Source organism: Hyaena hyaena, unplaced genomic scaffold, assembly GCF_003009895.1.
Source record: "Hyaena hyaena isolate Hyena2069 unplaced genomic scaffold, ASM300989v1 scaffold_896, whole genome shotgun sequence".
NCBI lineage: Eukaryota > Metazoa > Chordata > Mammalia > Carnivora > Hyaenidae > Hyaena > Hyaena hyaena.
Genome location: NW_024081528.1, coordinates 59,082 through 78,104, shown reverse-complemented (window position 1 = coordinate 78,104; position 19,023 = coordinate 59,082). Strand labels below are relative to the sequence as shown.

Genomic DNA, 19,023 nt, shown 5'->3' with positions numbered 1-19,023 from the left:
CATTTAAATATATATAGGACCAAAGTAAATGTTTCATGATATAAAGGAACTCATATAAATAGAGAGAACTAAACCATATTTTTATAGAGACAAATATATTGCCAATTCCTCTAACACAATTCAACTTTTGTAATTGGATACAGAGGTGTGCAATTATTGATGAAAATATGGTGATGTTATGTGGTTCTTCATGTCTTAAATTACTATGGAATATCAAAGTTGAAAACAATGTATCAATTTTATATACTTCTTACATAAATAGTATATAGTGTATTATATATCCACCTAGATAAAGCCAATTGAAAATAATTATCTTTTTGTAAGTTTTACACTTTTTGAGAGTTTCATCTTTTATTTTTAAACCAGAAACCTACCAGCCCAGGCCCAAGCTGCTGCTGATCAAATTCATCTCAAAATTCAATCAGCATTATTCTTCCATTCAGTCATGTTAGAATCAAATTTTTGACATAGGAACCACGTTGATTTTTATAAATGATACTTTGGCATGTATCTAATCTGATGCATTGTGTGTTGATTTTATGTTTTATGTCTTCAGAAGACAATCCTATTTATCATATTTTCATTTTCTTGGGATGCCAGTGATGGACCTTAACTCTGAACAGAGTGGCCAATGGCTCAGTTTTCTGGGTGACATTCATCCCATTCTTCTGAAATACACAGTAACCCTTACTTAGAACAAGGCATCCCCCTTTGGGAACCTTATCTAAAATTCTCCTCTGTGACATCTTAGCCTGCCGTTACAGATAAGGGTATATCTGCAAAACATCCTAAGAGCTGTATTAGTTTCAACTCTGTTTGTAAGCTACAGAATTCAATTCAGGCTGACTGAGAACAAAAATGAAAAGGCCGTTGTGAGAAATTCATTATGTGGGCATAAGGGTGTCTCATGGACCCCAGCTGGACTCAGTATGGAATTTGGGCTGATAATTGCCAAGCTTCCAGGACCCTCTGTGCATAACCACTGTATCCTGCTCTTAGTAGTCTGACTTTTTCTCACCTCTGGGTTCAAAGAGCGGAATATGGCCATGCCACACTGTCCAGAGAATTGTCCCAGTCCCAGTCATACAGGATCTCTCTTTCTCCCTCCTTAGCCTCCCTCCATCCCTCCCTCATTACCGACTTTTTGGGAGAAAAAAATCAAATGGGCCATCTTTGTTCTGATGCCCAGTTCTAACCCCAAAAGCACATCCAGGGATGGTGCTAAACATCTATATACATGTTCATATCAACTCTGTGTTGATTTGGAAAATAAGATTGTGATTGACTAGCAAATGAACTCACACAGGCTACTTGGGTTCCCCGTGTGGAGCGAAGGTGGTGGTAATCACTGTATTTAATATGGTAGAAAAGCCTTTGGGTACACACATAACCCAAATTACATGGGCTGTCTGATCAGGGTAGTTTCATGATTTAAATGAGTCTAACAAAGAAGAAACCAAACCTGAAACATTTTTTGTGTGTTATTAGAAGTATTTCACTAAGGAAAGCATCAACTGAATGCCCAAAATTGAAGCAGCATGGATGGAAAGCATCACCTGTGTCCTTGCACATCCATTTTCTGCTCCTTCTCACCCTTGCTATCCTACTCTCTCTGCATAGCTTTTGATAAACCTTTGCAGGTGACGATGTCACTGATATTTTATATTACCTCTCTCAGGAGAATCTGCATTTTGAAAGATGCTACCCAGCAAAGGCAATGCCTAATCCAAAGGGATGGCCCTCTCACAGTACATTTGCCTGCTCTGGGGAAGGACAAGGCAGCATGTAAAATAGTTTGGAGTGGGATGGGCAGAAAAGTTCATCCTGGCATCCTTTGAAGCTGATTATCTAGGTTGTGTCCAGGGGTTGTGTTTTAAGTCCAAGATATAAAAGAATTGTAACATCTAATTGGAGATTAGATGTCCTTTCAAAGATGGAGCTTGGATTTGGCAAGTCCCAAGCTCAGGATCCCTTTCATCCTCTGTGCACAATACATTGTTACATTGATTTGATCAACTATTTACATGCCCTCCACCTCACACCTCTTTAACATGATATACTTTTTTTAATTTTTAGCTGTATTTTCCACCCAACAGGCATGGATGGAAGGAGGTAAACTTATCTTCCAACTACTATGAAAATCTCATCTAAAGGCTAAAGAAGCCCACGAACCATGGGTGAGTTCTGAATCTTCTCGAGTTAGGAGAAATGCAGACCTTCATCACGGCAATTTGCAATGACAATTTGAATATTACTGGAAGAAGAATGCTGATTATATTGAAATGGACAGAAATAGCACCTCATTCACTTGCAAATAGACAACTTAATTTCAGAGTTTTTCTAGTTTGTGATATTTTTTGCTACCTTCTAAAAATGTTTCTCCTTAAAAGAGGGCCACATCCTTCAAAAAAAGATGCATTTTATTAAGAGTCACATAATTTGCAAAGCTCATATGGTGAGTGTAGAAATGGAATATTAAAAATCTGTCCATGTCTACTTTCATATTTACCCTTGAGAAAATTGAAACAATATGCAACTTCTGAACAACAATTAGTATTACCATCTGTTACTACAGAGATGTAGTCAATAACCTTGTGCTTTTAGCATCTTAATTTTTAACATTTTTCTTCTTAAATGGTTTTTTTTTGAGAGAAAGAGAAAGAGCATACAAATGGGGGAGAGGGGCAAAAGGAGAGAGAGAGAGAATCTTAAGTAGGTACCACATTCAATGCAGAGCCTCATGCAGGTCTCGATCCCACAACCCTGGGATCATGACCAGAGGTGAAATCAAGAGTTGGACACTCACCTGACTGAGCCACCTAGGTGCCCCAACAACATTTTTCTTCCAAACCGGCTTTTTTGGGAAGAGGTCTGAGCCTTCTGTGACGCTACACTAGGAAACCAAATTTCTCTTTAAATTGTTTTTGTGAGTGATCTGGCTAAAGGAAAACAAGAACAAGCATGTTAGATTCACATATACTACTGAATTGGTTGGGATGGAAACACTGTGTGAGTGGTACTGATATTTTGTAATATTAGAACAAAATTTAAGTAGAAATGGAGGAGTTAGAAAAAAGTAGTCACATATGAAGAGGACAGTATTGGGATAGAGATCACTTCCTTGGTTGCCTACACCACTCTGTGAGCCTGACCATCCCAATTGTCTTGGGAAAGCTCTTACTTTCTGTGTGACATTGGCCCTTATTCAAGGCTGATTGGAATGAAAGTGGTCACCTGACCCTTATAATGAGTCACCCAGATTCTCTCTCATGGGAATCTGGAATTGCAACAGGGAAATTAAGGAAATTTTGCATTGTGTTATTAGAAAATATTTCTGAGACCTATGATGTCAGAACTCCAGGTGAGTCTGTACAAGCCAGAGACACATGCAAGAAAATTTACAGGAGAGGAGGGCCTGGGTGGCTTAGTACGTTAAGCCTCCAACTCTTGATTTTGGCCCAGACGGTGATCTCACAAGTTTGTGAGTTTGAGCCCTATATTGGGCTCTGCACTGATTGGGATTCTCTGTCTCCCTCTCTGCCCCTCCCCTGCTTGCACTCTCTCTCTCTCTCTCTCTCTCATTCTGTCTCTCAAATAAAGAAATAAACTTTAAAAAAAAGTTACAGGAGAGGAGCAGGATTTGGATCCTCCTAGAGGAGGTAAATCTTGAGTGCACGGATGGGCAGAAAGAAAAAGATGAGAGATCATCTCTCTATGACTTCATTTGTCCTTTAATCCTCCTATGACCCATCAGTGGCAAGGAACAGAGTTGTGGGTGATGAGGTGGAGGGGTATGCTAGAGCTTGACTATGAATGTGGTCCAAGGTCAAATTAAGGATTGTGAGCTTCTCTCCCAAGGCCATGAATGTTAGTCAGGAGTGACCTGATTTGGGTTGTTTTAGGAGAATCTCTCTGGCTGCAGGGTGGAGACTGGATGCCTGTGGCCTGGAAAGACTGATAACGTTGAGAGGTGGATAATGAGAAGAATAACTTCCTTTTGATTTTAACTTCACTTATGCCTCAAGTCCTGGTGTCCTTAAAATAACCTCCCCCATCCTTGAAACTCATCTTTTCTTTTTTTTTTTTTGTTTCATTTTTGCTTGTTTGTTTGTTTGTTTGTTTAGCAGCTGAGCAACCCAGATTGCCCAGCAGGACTGCTAGGTAAATATTCCCACAGTCACCTTAAAAGTAAGATGTTTGCATAAGAACTTTCATACTGTGCTCCTTGTTCGAGTGAGTCTCATAAAAGTAGGATTTATCCTTGGCCCTTTTGTTTTCTTCAGTCCCCTTATCTAGTTTGTCACTAAGTCCTGCTAGTTATTCCCAACACATCTTAAGTCTGTCTTCCCTTTCCTTTCTTTATGCCTCCTGCCTTTGCTCTCTTGGAAGTGTTCATCAACTCTCTCCTCTGCTCCCCCCACTCTCTGATCTTCCATCTCCAATGCACATTTCCCCTGGGTGCCAGGAGGAGCTTTTCGAAATGTGAATTTATCCATGTTACTCCTGAAATAAAATCAGCCCAGTTTCCAACTTCTAGCCCTAATTTATCACCCGGCTTTTACATCCCACCAATCTCTAAGCCAAACTTTGCAAATGCATTAACTTATCATTGAACTAGCTTCCTGTTTTTTTGTCTCTTTTCCTTTATTTATTTTACCTCCTTTATCAGGAAGTATATTTCTGACCTCACTTCTGCTATCTTAGTCTATGCTTGCTTCAAAGTCAGAAAGAAGAAAGCTTTATTAACACCAGAACATAGAGCAGGAATGGGTGTAGATGTAATCTGAAAACATTTTTATTATGGCTAAAGTGCATCATTGTTGAGGATTTTATATGAGAATTGAGAAAGCAGACAGAAACTTAAAGAAAATTAAAAAATCATTTTTGGATTATCAGGCACTCTATAGAGCTGCTGGAGTTGAATGAGATCTGGAGCCTAGCCTCAAAAAGATTATGATCTGACAAGTACATAGTTTTCCAATATCATAAGCTATCTTGGAACTACTATATTTATCTTTTTTTTTTTTTTATCTTTTATTTATTTATTTATTTATTTATTTTTACAAATAGTTTATTGTCAAATTAGTTTCTACATAACACTCAGTGCTCATCCCCAAAGTGCCCTACTATATTTATCTTTAAGAGATAGGTAGATATACACACACTCCAGACTATTCTAAAGATTGCTAGTATGATACCCAGAGGCTTCTGGAAAACTAGCCTTTATTCTGGTTCCCAGTATGGAGTTCAGAAATGAACATGAACACAGCTGGTAGAGCCTTGGAAGTGGAGAATGAATGGGTGTTTGTCCTTGAGATTTTACTGCTACCTGTATAATTCTATGATGGCTGAGGTGTCCTCAGCACAGGTGGGGTGATCTACAGCACACTTTCAGATTAGGACTGCCTGGAAGGAGAGAAGTTGGGCTTCTAGTACCATTAAGCATTGTGCATTTCCTAGGGAGGATTTTTGGAGTCCAGAAACTTGCACCTCTGGTTATCCTGGGTGATGCTGGTGATCTCTTTGCTGTGTGTCTTGGCTATACTCTGTGTAGTTTCTATGGACAACCTTTTTGATTTACTTAAATCTAGTCTGTTCCCAAACTATGGAAATCTGAGCCAACTATTATGTTTGTCAAAAATGGTACCAGCTTTAACTATAGATTTGTTTTTGTCCTATTCAGGCTTTCTAAAAGCTATACCCTTAAGAAGTATTGAGATCCAATGTTTTCCTGAGCGAATTCTTTCAAATGTTCAAGAAATAGATAATTCTGATGCCTTTATAACTTTACCAGAACATAGAAAAAGATGAGTTTTTTAAATAAAAGTGGCATGTAAATTTTGACAAAAATAGCACACAAAAAGGAAAATTATAGGCTAGTCTCACATGTGAATGTTTATGGAAAGATCCTAAATAACAAGGCAAATAAAAGCCTAGAATAAACTAAAAAGTAGACAAAACTAAGTGGAGTTTATTCTAGGACTTTAAAAAAGGCTTAATGTTAGATATTTATTAACAATTTACTTTATTGGTCAAAGGTGGAAAGGTAATCATGTTGATAGGTATAGAAGAGGTATTTGATAAGAAGTTAATATCTGTTTCTGACTTTTAAAATCATAGCAAAATAGGAAGGTGTGAACATTCCTTTAATATTTAAGAATATATCTGTCAAATCAAAATGTAGGTTATATGTATGGCAAAACACTGGAAGCACTCATGTTAAAATCACAAGTAAGACTTAGACGCCATCCTTACTACTACTTGGCTTTATTATACAAAAGTTAATAGGTTTCCTATATAACCAATAATCAGGAAATAAAATGGACAGACCAAGTCCTGTTACCATTAAAATGTTTGCAAATATCTCTATAGAGGGATGTAAAAGAAGACAAATAAATAGAGAAGCATACCTTATTCATGAAAAGGAAGACTCCTTAGACTTATCAATTCTTCTTAAATCAATGTGTATATTCATTAGGATCCCCATGTAAAACTAGGCCAACATTTTGGGGAAAATCTGTCAAAAATAAATCTGAAGTTCATCTAGAAAAATAAACATAAAAGAATATTCAGAGAGAGAAGAGTCACAGAAGTAGAATAGCTTTATGACATCCAATTGTGACATGAGGCAGCTGAAAATAGAGAGATTGTCTTTAGGGCTGGATAATCCAGGTTCAAATCTTGACTCCTTCACTTAATATCTGTGTGGACTTGGGTAAATTAATGAACTTCTCTATGTCCTATGTTCCACTTGTAAAAAACATAACAGTATCAGCACATAATAAGCATTCAATAAATCAGCAAAATAAAATTGCTGTTGTCATTATAAAGTGACCTTAATTATTACTTTAGGGAACTTATACTAAATGGGTGGTATAATCAATGGAAAGGAATCAAGAATTAAGAGATAAATGTAAGAACTAATAAATTTCAGTATATCAAGAAGAGTGGCATTTAAAATCAGTGAGAAAGGGGGGAGCCTCAGTGGCTCAGTCAGTTAAGCATCTGACTCTTGATTTTGGCTCAGGTCAAAATCTCACGGTTCATGAGTTGAAGCCCCGCATCAGGCTCTGGGCTGACAGTGGGGAGGCTGCTTGGGATTCTCTCTCTCTATCCCTCTCTCCCTCTCTCTCTACTCCTCCCCTATACATGTTCTCTCTCTCTTTATAAATAAACTTTAAAAAAATGAAGTAAAATGGGTGAAAAGAGGGAATTAATAAATAATATTAAAACAAGTGTTTAGTCATTAATAAACTCCTACATTACTTTTTAAAAACAAAATAATCCAGAAAAAAATTCAGATAGAGCAAAGATTTAAATATAATAAATAAAGCCACAGAAGTGCCAAAAGAAAACATGAGAAATTTTTAAATATAATTTTGGGGGTGTGGAAGGTCTTTATGAGTAAGCATAAAGCCAGAACCCATAAAAAAATGTAAATAAGCTTGCTTCTGTGAAAATTAACTTTCTTTATGTCCAAAGGACAACCAACAATCAAAACAAAAATAAAAGCAAAATCAAAAATTCCCCTCCACTCATAAAAAAATACATTGACCAAAGTTCAGAAAAAAGATTGGCCAAGTTTCTTTGCCTGAAAAAATGAGCAGTATTTACTTTTGCTCTAGGGAAAAAGATGTAGAAAAGAGATATGGGCAGAGAAAATGGGGCTCACTCCTGGGACTGCTTCACTGTTTTTGCTCCTCACTTAGAGCTCAGCTGGACAGCCTTCTCCCCCACCCTTTCTGCCACTCTGTCCCTTTTCCTGTCCTCCCGGAAGCAGAAGCACATTTTGTTCATATACTCCAGTGGAATGGTTTAGATATCTTAAAATAGCATCTGACGTATAGTAGGTATTTTATAAGTACTAGCCATAGCAAAGATAATGATGATTTTTAAAATTAGTTCATCTCTTATGTTACTCTGTCTCTTGCAAATACCTATGTCATCAACATCTCACCTCCCATCCCAAATGACCTTGCAAAACATTTTTCTTAAATAAATACAGTTGCCACTCTGAGAGGAATTACAGTGCCAGTAATAACAGATACATGTGTAAATACATGTATATGTATATATGTAATATATGCACATTTGTATACATATATCTATGCATACACATATGCACATACGCATTCACATGAACACAAATATACCCAGAAATACAGCCTCACACAGCTATGTATTTCTCAAATTTTGCCCTGTATCTATTTACTTCTATGTTCAGAAATACATATAAACCCAGAAACACATATACCTATAAATCTCTTTATATATATGTATATATACCAATTTTAGTCTACGTCTATATAAACATCTATACTTATACATCTATACGTTTGCAAATGTATAGAAAAGTTCCAGTGTGATACAGTCAGATCTCTTCAGGGTTTGTGAAAGTGCTTTCAGGTTCTGTTTTTTTACTTCTGTATTGGTTGGATTCTCCAGATGTTTTATTATTTTGGCAAAAAAAAAGAAAGATTTAAAAGTGAAATTGTTTGGAAAAACCATTAAAGATAAAGTGAAGATAGAAAATATTCCCAGGTTTAAAATTTTCAAGAAAATGCTTGAAGTCATTTTACCAAATTCTAAATGAATTTTTAAAATGCTTTTATTTGCAAGGGAATCAAGGGCAAAAATAAACGATTGGGACCTCATCAAGATTAAAAGCTTCTGCACAGCAAAGGAAACAACCCACAAAACTAATAGGAAACCAACGGAATGGGAAAAGATAGTTGCAAATGACATATCAGATAAAGGGATAATATCCAAAATGAGCAAATCAGAGAACTCTAGATGCTGGCGAGGATGTGGAGAAACGGGCACCCTCCTACACTGTTGGTGGGAACGAAAACTGGTACAGCCCCTCTGAAAAACAGTGTGGAGGTTGCTCAAAAAATTAACACTAGAACTCCCCTATGACCCAGCAATAACACTGCTAGGAATGTACCCAATTGATATAGAAATGCAGATGCATAGGAGCACATGTACCCCAATGTTCATAGCAGCACTCTCAACAATAGCTAAAACATGGAAAGAGCCTAAGTGTCCATCAACGGACGAATGGATCAAGAAGATGTGGTTTATCTATACGATGGAACACTACACGGCAATGAGAAACAATGAAATCTGGCCATGTGTAGCAACATGGATGGACCTTGAGGGTGTTATGCTGAGCGAAATAAGTCAGGTAGAGAAGGACAAATATCATATGTTTGCACGTATAGGTGGATTAGGAGGAACTTAACGGAGGACCATGGGGGAGAAGAAGGGGGGAAATAGTGGGGGAAAGGGAGAGGGGCAAACCACGAGAGACTCTTGAATGCTGACAAAAACTGAGGACTGATGGATTGGGGGGGGGAGTGCGGGATGGGCATGGAGGAGGGCACTTGTGGGGATGAGCACTGGGTGTTATATGGAAACCAACTTGACAATAAACTATTTGTAAAAAAAAAAAATCTATAAAAAAATTAAATGCTTTTATTTAGTTTTGAGGGAAACAACATGAGGAGGGGAGCGAGGAGGGGCAGCGTGGGAGAAGGGGACAGAGGATCCCAAGAGGGGTCCATGCTGACAGCCCAGAGCCCGACATGGGGCTCAAACTCACGAACTGCGAGCCATGATCTGATGCTCAACACACTGAGCCACTCAGTCTTAAATCTTGGGCTCTCTACTTTAAAAACACCAGTAGCAACACCACCACCACTAAGCAAGCACTGAGAAGGGCTGGTGACCCTCTGTCATCAGCCCCTTCGTCCTGCACTGGGGTTGTATGCCACATGGAGAAACAAGTGGCCACTCTTCCATCCCACAGGAGTTCATTCTGGAATATCCAGTCTCCTGACCTGTGCCCCTGTTCTTTTGGACCATTTTTACTATTTCATAGCATCATTCTGGGGGAAAGAGAAATGGAAAGAGAAAGAAGATAGATCTCAGTTCTGTTTCTCTTTTCCTTCCTTCCCTCCCTCTGGGCATGTGCGTGAGTGTGTGTGTGTGTGTGTGTGTTTGTTCCTAATTGCTACGGGTAGGTTTTTTTCTTTTTAAGTTTATTTATTTATTTTTGAGAAAGAGAGAGAGAGAGAGTAGGGAAGGGGCAGAGAGAGAGAGAAAGGGAGAGAGAGGATCTCAAACAGGCTCTGCACAGTCAGCACGGAGCCCTCTGCAGGCCTCCAACTCGCAAACTATGAGATCATGACCTGAGCTGAGATCAAGAGTTGGACGGTTAACCGACCAAGTCACCCAGATGCCCTACTGTTAGGTGTTTCTATAATAGAACCTCATGGAGGCAATTGTTGCCCATTCCTGCCTTGGTGGTGGGGAGTAATATAACACTTCATATATAGCATTTAAAGGTTATAGACCATTTTATTTTTTAAAAGTACCAATAATTATGATTTGCCAGCCTCAGCAACAGCACTCATCAGCATGCTGGCAATATGACTCAGAATACAGTTTTTTATTTAAATGTGCTCAATTCTATGCTCTGCTTGCGAAAGGAAACTGAGGGGTCTAATTATATATGAAGAATAGATAGATGACAAAAGATAAGATTTGTCCTCCAAGAACCATAATAGAGAATTAGGAGTGGAGGACAAGGAAATGGCAAGAATACTAAAAACTTATTTTCTTTGTGTCCTTAGGAATTGAGGTGAAATCTAGCACAAGACGGAAGTTTACCAATGATGAGAGAATTCACAGAAACCCCTAGCTATTCAAGGAAGACTTTCTTGCTTTCAAAATAAAACTATCTTTGTGTTCCATGTGTCCTTCAGTGTGAAAGGAGCAGAAGAAATTAAATACGAGGACTCAGAAAACATTTTCCTTAGAGTGAGTAATCTCCAAAACAGCTGATGAGTCCATTCTTTGTAAGTGAACACTGGAGAGAAAGAATGCAAATGTAGATGCTGTGTGAAAGCACATTAAAAAAAAAAAAAACAAAAAACAAAACAAAACTGGAGGAGGGTCACCTGGGTGGCTCAGTCAGTTGAATGTTCTACTTTGGCTCAGGTCATGATCTTAGGGTTCGTGAGTTCAAGCCCTGAATCGGGCTTTGTGCTGATAGTTTAGAGCCTGCTTCGGATCCAATCTCACCCTCTCTCTGCCTCTCCTCACCCTCTCAAAAATGAATAAACGTTTAAAAAATGCTGGAGAAAAAACCAGCATGAATTCCTTGAGGAAGACACTGTTGCTGCCTGGCACATTCCCTCTGAACAGGTTGAAATTAGAGAGCTGAGTGTAGGAGACTTGATTCCAGAACAGATGCCTTAGATCATACCATTGGTACCAGTTTCTGGGCATCCTCTAGGTGCCAGGCATGAGCCAGGAAGATGCTGGTGCCGAAGTCAAGTTCAGATGACTCCATCTCACTGTGTGGGAAGGGTGAACACACAGACACCTATTGTCACTGCTGCGTGCAGATGTGGAATTTGTTTAAGCTGATTATGGGTTGGAGGGAAGGGCCAAGGGTGGAAAAAATTAGGAAAGAATACTCGATATTTAGGCTTCCAGTTTCATGTTGGGTTCATGCCTCTCCCTCAAGCTTCTATTGGTTTTATGCACAGTCTAAGTATGTCCTAGTTTTTCACCTTGTGTTACTAAGGTAAGTAAGGTCACTAAGGTAAAATAAGTTACTGGATACACTGAGTAATTAAAGTCCAACTCTTTCAATGTAGTTTTACCCATTCTCTGACGAGGATTTTCTGTGAGAATGTAGCTTTGTCTTTTAAGTGCAGTATTATCTTATCGAGTATTGGTAGCCATGTATGAAGCTTAAAGGAATAATTATATTACAGTTGAAAATTTATAAGCCCTGTGAGAAGCCTTCTATGAGAATGCAATGGTGCTTTTCTTCAATACCATATTCCAGAAAAAGCTGATGAGGCTATTTGAAATTTTCTTATGGGATCTCTTTGAAGATGTCGTAGAGTTCTCTGTGTGGGAGAAAAGACTTAAATACAATCTTGGAGGAGACAAGTCGCAAGTTATTAATGATAATTGGAATGCTTCAAGGACATCTCTAGTACTTGAGGTTTGTTTCATGTAGAGTAATCCTGTTTTCCCAAAGTAAGTCCCTAGTCTCACTTTCAGACCTACAATCTCTGGAAAAATCAGATGTTAGTTCTTGTGTCAGTTGACATGTATTATAGACAGAAACGGCAGGTGTCTGACAAGCTAGATTTGGCAAAGATGGGGCCACAATAGAGCAGGATTGGACCAGGAGTAAAGAGATGGCAGGGAAAGGGTCAGCAGGGAAATGAGTCGCCATTACTTTAACTGTGAATTGCTTTGTACTCGGCAGAGCTAATGGGCCTATTCATTGTTGTAAACGGAGACACTTATGGAGATATAGATTCCTGGCTGAGATTTCCTGTGGAAGCCAGGAAAGAATTCTAAGTGGTATCAGAAAATCTATGAAGAGAGGCCCTGGAGTGGCTCAGCCAGTTGAGCATCCGATTCTTGATTTCGGCTCAGGTCATGATGACATGTTCCTGTGATGGAGCCCTGAGTTGGGTTCTGTGCTGATGGTGGGGGGCCGGCTTGGGATTTGCTCTCTCTCTCTCTCTCTCTGCCCCTCCCCTGCTCTTACACACACACACACACACACACACACACACACACACACACCACCCTCTCTCTCTCAAAATAAATAAACAAACCTTTAAAAAGAATCTGTGAATAATTCCTGCTGAGCAAGCAGAAGCTTGGAACAGGAATCCTGGGTTCTTTTTTACTTTTCTTGTAAGTTATTTCTCATCATTATGTCAGGTGATCCAACATTAGAGCTACACCTCTTCTGTTCCTTTTTCCTTTGTGCCTGTTTGGAATTCTGTGCAACATGCAGCAGCAGTAAAGGCACCTGGGAACTGTTGGCCACAGTGGAGAATATGCATTAACCACGCGAATACTACTTCAGAGCCCATTAAAATTCAGAATGTCTCAAACTTGCTTAAGAAAACAAGAGAAGCTATTTAGGGCAAAATAGCATGTTTTAAGATTAAAAAATATCTTTTCAGAGAAGGTGGTTGCAAACTTGAGAGAAAGCTGGCTGAACTGTGTCAAATTCGTTTTGTGCAAGGGAAGCAGTGTTGACGGGCCCGAGGCAGGAACCCTGTGAGTAAAGGAAATTTAGGGAGACTGCTAAAGTATTAAGCATTCCCAGCATTTCCCAGGCGAGGGACAATCGCAGACACAGGGCTGTGCCCTCCATCCAGACATTTCTATTGCAGGAATACTTTGGCCCAGCTTTCTTCACCAGGTGTTGGATCCTAAAATAGGACTGTTGTCATTAGTGTCATCACTGATTTTGACAGGTTCTAAAATATATTTTGTCATGTAAGAGTTGCCTCTGAGATGAAATATATTTGAATACAGATTTTGAGTGTAATCAAGCCTCCTTTGATATAGAATCATAGACCAGTGGGATAGTTCTGTTTATTATTTTTCCATAATGACAGAATAAGCCTGACATATATTATTAAAGGCAGTAACATGCATTTGCCACTAATGCTTTCATTTGTTTAGTATGTGGCTTAAAAACGCGGCTTTGCCCTTTTTAGGCTATTTTTTTTTAGACTATTCATGTACGTTTCAGGAACCCATTGTTCTAAGGGTCATTTTTACTCACTATAATAGACAGCATCAAATAAAATGTCCCTAATGAGTTTCCAAATGATTCTTTTCTGTGTAAATAGTGGTTCTTGAATATTGGTCTATTCTTCTTTTTTTAATGTTTTATTTATTTCTGAGAGAGAGAGAGAGAGAGAGAGAGAGAGGCAGCATGAACAGGGGAGGGTCAGAGAAAGAGGGAGACACAGAATCTGAAACAGGCTCTAAGCTCTGAGCTATCAGCACAGAGCCCGACGCGAGGCTCGAACCCATGAACTGTGAGATCATGACCTGAGCCGAAGTCAGACGCTTAACCGACTGAGCCACCCAGGCGCCCCTATTGATCTGTTATTCTTATTTCTTTCAATTATTCACAAAATGTTTACTGAGTACATCATTGAGAGCTCACAGCCTGGGAAGGGAAACAGCTAAATAAACAAATAAATAAACACACAAAATACATTTGTGTCCTTTTCTCCTGTTAATCTGTGTTTATTGGTTTTATTTTCAGTCCCAGCCAGAGACCCTGAGAGTGTTGAGGAAAACCTTTTCCTCCACTGCACTGTTTTTATTTTCTTTATGGGGGAGGGCATACTAAAAATCTCTTCTGAAAATGCACGCACCTGAAAATGGAAGGATTTCCGCTTTTCAAGCTAATCTTCGGAAGGATAGGGTTAAGAATAACGATGCTTAAAGAAGAAATTCTCATTCTTGAAAATATTAGGGAGGTAGTTACATTTCGAATTTAAGTTTAATCTCTAAAAATCACAATTTTTGTTAAAAGGAAAATATTAGTCTCCCATAGAGTTTCTGACAGCATCAGTGGTTAAATGGTGATTGGTTCACAAGAGAGGACATGAGACAAAAAGAGAATATTCTGAGTATGTCAAAAACACTTCAAAGTCTGGATATTCCAGATTAGAAGAGGAAGAGAATGAAGGATCCTTATTTCTTTATCACTAAATTCCTACACAGAGGGCTGCTTGATCCTTTTCTTCTGAAATTCCATTTCATTGTCTGTTTTGATTTTTCTTTTTATTTAGGAGTCTGCTCATGGTGATGCTTTGAGGACAGAGGATTCAGAGGAAGTTTTCCTTCATTCAGTTTCAGTTTTAGAAATCCCCTTGCACCTGGAGGTGGTGGTCTGTGAAAAGCCACTGCCCTAAGCCCATTCTCAAGGGTTTCTTCTGGAGTCCCCACACCTGGGCAGGCTCCCCTTTTTAGAATGGGGTCATACATGCTTCAGGTTTTTTTTTAAATAACAATATTCTTTTGTTTTAAACATTTATTTATTTTTGAGAGACAAAGAGTGAGCAGAAGATGGCAGAAAGAGAGGGAGTCACAGAACCCAAAGCAGGCTCCAGGCTCTGAGCTGTCAGCCCAGAGCCCGACGCAGGGCTCAAACTTATGAACCGTGAGATCATGACCTGAGCTAAAGTTGGCCGCCTAACCAACTGAACCACCCAGGTGCCCCTACATGCTTCAGTTTTGAGCCCTTGGATATACTCACTATAAATCTATTGTAAAATAGTGTTTACTATCCCGGGGAAATCAGGAGTACATTTTTTTTTCAGGCAGACATAATTATAAGTATTGTTTCCATAGGATGTTATGCTAAAAGATCCCTAAAGAGGAATAAGAAACCCAAGGAGATTTAATAGTTTCTTTTGAGAGACCAGACTTATATACTCAAAAAAGGCAATTCCTTCTGTGCCTTTTTGTGTCAGTTGGCGGCTGTATCCTAATTTGGGAAAAAAATTCAAAAGAAAAAAAATAACAATTCTTAATGGTTTTCAAGCCTGAGTTGTGGCTTCACTGAGAAGACATTGAAGGTCAATGCTGCCAGAGTAAAGTGATTCCACAGAACTAGAAACTCTCTCTGACCTTTCACTGGATCCATTAATAATGGAATAATTTTACAGCTTATATGAGTGGCTTTCTCAGAATTCACATTAAAGTAGTTACAAAAAGCCAACCAGTAAGAGGCTTTAACTATGCTATTTGAATTACAAAGCCTATTCTAAATTCATTCATTATCATTCTCTTCGAGTCTTGTGTGGGAATTAGTGGAACACTCCTGTCCTTCCAGAAGGTCCAGTTTAAGTAAGCTCTATGTCCAACATGGCACTCAAACTCAGGACTCCAAGATCAAGAGTCACATGCTGTTCTGACTAAGCCAGCCAGGTTATTGGAAGGCATGGCTTAAACTGAGAGTCTTACAGAGTGTAAAAAAAAATCAGCTGAACTCGGTCAGGATGAGGAAGAGTCATGTCATTTTATATCAGAATCAGTGTATGATTTAGAATTTTTGCATTCAGTTACCTGACACAGTTTGAATTTTTTAAAAAATGTTTTTACTTTTTTTTTTTGAGATAGAGAGACAGAGTGTGAGCTGGGGAGGGCTAGAGAGAGGGAGACAGAATCTGAATCAGGCTCTAGGCTCTGAGCGGTCCGCACAGAGCCCACTGGAGGGCTCGAGCTCAGGAACCTTGAGATCATGACCTCAGCTGAAGTCAGCTGCTTAATCAACTGAGCCAGCCAGACACCCCACCTGATATAGTTTAATAAAGCTTAATAAACATTTATTGAGCAAGGTATTTTGGTAGGCACTAACAGAAGTTCCAGAAATGAGTAAGGTGAAAGTCACAGCTCTCAAATGAGCAGGGAGAGGGGAAGACAAAGGAAACTTCTGAACTTGTCAGTTCAGATGATTCACATTGCTCTGAACTAGCTAGGCGGGATATTAGTATTTTACTACAGTCCACATGGACATCTGGTGATATTGATTATTGTTCTCAATTCTTTACTTTCCTCCTCACTTTAATAGATTTATATAAGTTTTGTATTTTGCAGTGTCTCCCATTGTATTAAAAAGTGTGTGTCTTCCTGCCCCATTGATGTTGGATTTAGCCAGGTGATTGTTTTGGCTAACAGACTGTTAATAGACATGACACAAATAGAGGCTTCACATGTACTTGAATACTGTAACTTGGCCTTTGTGTTTCCACAACTCGTCATAGAAAGAACATCCATGGTTTACTGTCAGCTGTAGGGTCAGAGATAGTGAAACATAGCTGAACCCAGGCAGCAGCCTGGAGACAAGTCCAGCCAAGTCATAGTTGACTTGGAGACCTGTGAGCAAGGAATAAATGACCATGGCACATCTAATTTCAGGGTCCGCCCCCCAGTCAATGGCATCTTGGCCATTCTCGATGGTGTTGAAGCTTTAGAACTTCATTAATCTTTATTGATGTTCTGGAATTGATTCAAATTGTAAAATGAAAGAAATTCCATTTCTGCCTGCAGGTATTCCCTTAACCCTGCCTTTATGTAGAAGTAAGATGGCCAGCAAAGTGGGATGCGGGAATATTCTAAATGACTGCAAAAGTCTAGCCATACTTCCCAAGTCAGGTTCTGAACCAAGATTCACATCAGAAACACATGGAGCTTTTTAAGGATGCACTTGTCTGGCCTTCTACCACCAGAGATTGTGATTCAGTAGAGACCAAGCCAGTCTTAACATACTTTTTTTTTAAGTAGGCTTCACGTCCAGCATGGAGCCCAACATGGGGCTTGAAAGCATGACCCTGAGATTAAGACTTGAGCTGAGATCAAGAGTCAGGGGCCTAACTGACTAAGCCACCCAGGTACCCCTGCACAGGTTTTTTAAAAATAAATGTGTATGCTTGGGAGTATTGCCAAAAATCCAAAGCTAAATAATCCCTGGATAGAAATTTGCTGTCAGAGTGAATCTACCAACACATTAAAGGTCGCCATGATCCCATGAGAGGGAGAAATGTGTGTGTGTGTGTGTGTGTGTGTGTGTAGGTGTAGGTGATAGGGCAGAGGGCAAAAGAATACATGCCTTGAGTATAATAATAACACGGAATTATCAGACCTCAAAGTACAAGGCTCTGAGCCACCTGATAGATCTTTTAAGCACCTTTGAAGTCAGGCTTAGTCGAGTCCTAGCAAATAGCTGTATAGGAGAGCATGGCAGAGCTCTAGGAGGTGATATTCATGTAGACTATGATATGGATGTTGCCTCCTGGGATTACGCAAAACAGCAGCTTCAGCATGAGGTCTTATTCCTCTTTAAATTCTCTGTCCCTGCAAACCAGCATTATACAATAAATCTCTGTTGAGTCAATCAAGAGTTTGTTTAGCTTTTTAAACAAGCAATATTGTCAGTTCCTTTCTTTAAATTTTATTTATTTATTCATTTATTTATTTTTAATGTCTATTTCTGAAGGAGAAAGAGACAGAGTGTGAGAAGGGGAGGGAGACACAGAATCTGAAATGGGCTTCAGGCACTGAGCTGTCAGCACAGAGCCTGATGCAGAGCTCAAACTTATGAGCCATGAGATTATGACGTGAGCTGAAGTCGGATTCTTAACCAACTGAACCACCAGGCACCCTGAGTTCCTTTCTATCACAAACATTTGGCTCATTCAACTAGTTTTTGACAGAGTTCAATCCTAATGAGGCATTTTAATATATCTCTCTCAAAAACTGACATACAGGATGTGGCGAAAAGGGAACCCTGAGCTCTGTTGGTGGGAATGTAAATTGGTGCAGTCACTCTGAAAAACAGTGTGGAGGTTCCTCAGAAAATTAAAAATAGAAGTACCATATGATTCAGTAATTCCACTTCTGGGTATTTACCTAACGAAAACAAAAACACTAATTCAGAAGGATATATGCATCCCTATGTTTATTACAGCATTATTTACAATAGCCAAGATATGGAAGCAACCTGGGTGTCCATTGATAAATGAATGGATAAAGATGTGGTATGTATATGCAATAGAATATTACTCAGCCATAAAAATAATGAAATCTTGCCATTTGTGACAACATGGATAGACCTAGAAGGGTTTAATGCTAAGTGAATTAGGCCAGAGAAAGACAAATCCCATACAATTTCACTTATATGTGGAATCTAAAAACAAAACAAATAAACAAACAACAGAGAGAAATAGACTCATAAATACAAAAACTGGTGGTTGCCAAGGGGAGGTGGGTAGAGGCATGCATGGGTAAGAGTTATGAACTTATAAAATAAACAATCTTGAGGATGAAATGTACAGCATTGGGATTAGTCAATACTAATTATAATACACTATATTGTATAATCCAATAATATTGTAATACATTAATAATGGTGAGCATTTTGTAAAGTTGTTATTATTGAATCATTATGTTATATAACTGAAACTAATTTAATATATGTCAACCAATTTTCTCTTAAAAATAAAAATATTTTAAAAAGAAATCACAATTAGAACACTGATATACAAAGCAGAAAATAAATGGATATTTAGCATTCATTCACTAAATATTTATTAGATGCCTACCATGTTCCAGGAACTGTTCTTTATGCTGAGTGTTAAAGCAAGGAAAAAATTATAAAAAATCCTT

General features: G+C 38.7%; 1 long non-coding RNA gene across 1 annotated transcript in view; it reads left to right on the top strand.

Annotated features, from left to right (window-relative positions):
- Positions 1–10,718, top strand: part of LOC120222625 — a 44,611-nt gene extending 33,893 nt beyond the window's left edge. Inside the window, exon 4 of the long non-coding RNA XR_005526090.1 lies at positions 10,638–10,718. This is a non-coding gene — a long non-coding RNA (uncharacterized LOC120222625). The remainder of the gene's footprint in view (positions 1–10,637) is intronic.
- Positions 10,719–19,023: the final 8,305 nt, after the last annotated feature.